The 2,904-nt window shown below is 45.7% G+C and overlaps 2 non-coding genes across 2 annotated transcripts; both read left to right on the top strand.

The window, feature by feature from the left end:
* The first annotated feature begins 622 nt into the window (after positions 1 to 622).
* Positions 623 to 694, top strand: Trnak-cuu (transfer RNA lysine (anticodon CUU)). The gene has a single exon. It is a non-coding gene; the product is annotated as a tRNA-Lys (tRNA).
* Positions 695 to 2,134: 1,440 nt separating this feature from the next.
* Positions 2,135 to 2,207, top strand: Trnak-cuu (transfer RNA lysine (anticodon CUU)). The gene has a single exon. It is a non-coding gene; the product is annotated as a tRNA-Lys (tRNA).
* Positions 2,208 to 2,904: the final 697 nt, after the last annotated feature.

The raw sequence follows: 2,904 nt of genomic DNA, 5'->3' as shown, positions 1-2,904 counted from the left end.
GAGCAAGGGGCAGCGGCTGTGTAGAACGAAAACACAAATCCTCAGGGGTGTGAGCGTTTCGAGATGAGTCGTATACATGATATAGTTGGTCGTCAGTGACCATGTGGCCTAATGGATAAGGCGTCGGACTTCGGATCTGATGATTACAGGTTCGAATGTTGTCACGCTCGCTTTTTTCCAGTTCTGAAAAAGAAACATACTGTTTTAATGTAGCAATTGAGCAGTACGAAACGGTCTGAATGTTGCTGTTGACCATTTTTTGCTTGGAAATGCTCTTGAGCTTGAAACACACACAACAAGACAGGTGTTAACTAGCGAAATGGTCGGCAGAGTGCCAACACCGCGAGTTTTTAATGGTACATGCACATCTAAAACAACGTCGGAAAGTAACTCGTTCGGCTTTTGAGTCACATAAAGTATGTGTGTTAATTTTGACGCCACTAGCTCTGCTTGCTGTCATGCAATTTCTTTACCTCTCAGAAATGATTATGACATAAAAGTGAAGTACGTGACGAGTGTGACGTTAGGAAAACATTAGGCAGCATGGAGAGTTTCTCTATGGGACCACCCAACCCAAACGAGTACTGTGTGACGTGCTATCTGGCAGGTATTCACCGAGGTAGCCGGCTAGCTCAGTCGGTAGAGCGTCAGACTCTTAATCCTATTGTCGTGGGTTCGAGCCACACGCTGTGCGGAACGGAATTTTGTTCCGCTGCAGATGTAAATTACCGTTTTTCTGATTAACGAGATGTAATGGAAATAGCAACTTTAAACTTTGCCTACGTCTCTGTCAGTCACAATGAAACTGTATTTGAATGTGAAGGTGATTTTGTAGACATGTGTGGAAGACATGTTCTGAAATGCAAGTGTTGTAGTTTGGAGAGCACATCGGTTACGTGTCAGATGTGTAGCCAAGCAGTAATGGGTCGCTATAGCTGCAAATATTAGCCGGTAATATGAAGTGTTGTCAGCTGAAGTCTGATGATGCAGACGACCGTAAGGACGAAGTACGCAAGAGTGCCGCTAGGCCGCGCCTCTTTAGCTCAGCGGTAGAGCACTGCTCTAATAAACCAGGCATCGGAAGTTCCATCCTCACACGAGAAAGATGAAGTTTGGAAATCAGTTGCGCGTCGTGGCCGTATAGCAAACAGTATCTGTGATGACGAACAATTAGCGACAGGCGTTTTTTTTAAGAATTACTCTCAGATGTGATTAAGGCGAATGGCGCAGATAAAGCATTTGCCAAAGCGGTACAGCATAAAGTGGGACGAGGCAGTCTGAATTATATTTTATAGATGTATTTCTCACATATCTCAAAGCCTCTCGCGGTCGTCGTCGTCGTCGTCGTCGTCAACGCCGCCGCCGCTTCTGCAGAAGTAGCAAATGGCCATCGTAGCAAATGCGGCGAGGGACGCCCTGCCTTCGATTCCGAATGCACAAAGTGTGTGGTCTTGTTTCTCAGTGTATATTTGGTCGGTCTCGTAAGAGGTTGAATGTAACGAATGGGTGGGAAAGAGCAAGGGGCAGCGGCTGTGTAGAACGAAAACACAAATCGTCAGGGCTGTGAGCGTTTCGAGATGAGTCGTATACATGATATGGTTGGTCGTCAGTGACCATGTGGCCTAATTGATAAGGCGTCGGACTTCGGATCTGATGATTACAGGTTCGAATGTTGTCACGCTCGTTTTTTTCGAGTTCTGAAAAAGAAACATACTGTTTTAATGTAGCAATTGAGCATACGAAACCGTCTGAATGTTGCTGTTGACCATTTTTTGCTTGGAAATGCTCTTGAGCTTGAAACACACACAACAAGACCGGTGTTAACTAGCGAAATGGTCGGCAGAGTGCCGACACCGCGAAGTTTGACTGGCACTTGCACATCTAAAACAACGTCGGAAAGTAACTCGTTCGGCTTTTGAGTCACATAAAGTATGTGTGTTAATTTTGACGCCACTAGCTCTGCATGCTGTCATGCAATTTCTTTACCTCTCAGAAATGATTATGACATAAAAGTGAAGTACGTGACGAGTGTGACGTTAGGAAAACATTAGGCAGCATGGAGAGATTCTGTATGGGACCACCCAACCCAAACGAGTACTGTGTGACGTGCTATCCGGCAGTTATTCACCGAGGTAGCCGGCTAGCTCAGTCGGTAGAGCGTCAGACTCTTAATCCTATTGTCGTGGGTTCGAGCCACACGCTGGGCGGAACGGAATTTGTTCCGCTGCAGATGTAAATTACCGTTTTTCTGATTAACGAGATGTAATGGAAATAGCAACTTTAAACTTTGCCTACGTCTCTGTCAGTCACAAGGAAACTGTATTTGAATGTGAAGGTGATTTTGTAGACATGTGTGGAAGACATGTTTTGAAATGAATGTGTTGTAGTTTGGAGAGCACATCGGTTACGTGTCAGATGTGTAGCCAAGCAGTAATGGGTCGCCATAGCTGCAAATATTAGCCGGTAATATGAAGTGTTGTCAGCTGAAGTCTGATGATGCAGACGACCGTAAGGACGAACTACCCAAAAGTACCCCTAGGCCGCGCCCCTTTAGCTCAGTGGTGGAGCACTGCTCTAATAAACCAGGCATCAGAAGTTCCATCCTCACACGAGAAAGATGAATTTTGGAAATCAGTTGCGCGTCGTGGCCGTATAGCAAACAGTATCTGTCATGACGAACAATTAGCGACAGGCGTTTTTTTTTAAGAATTACTCTCAGATGTGATTAAGGCGAATGGCGCAGATAAAGCATTTTCCAAAGCGGTACAGCATAAAGTGGCACGAGGCAGTCTGAATTACATTTTACAGATGTATTTCTCACATATCTCAGAGCCTCTCGCGGTCGTCGGCGTCGTCGTCGTCGCCGCCGCCGCTTCTGCAGAAGTAGCAAATGGCCATCGTAGC

This window comes from Schistocerca gregaria, unplaced genomic scaffold, assembly GCF_023897955.1.
Source record: "Schistocerca gregaria isolate iqSchGreg1 unplaced genomic scaffold, iqSchGreg1.2 ptg000073l, whole genome shotgun sequence".
Classification (NCBI taxonomy): domain Eukaryota; kingdom Metazoa; phylum Arthropoda; class Insecta; order Orthoptera; family Acrididae; genus Schistocerca; species Schistocerca gregaria.
Note: the sequence above shows the minus strand (reverse complement) of the source record. Positions and strands in the feature narration are given on the sequence as shown.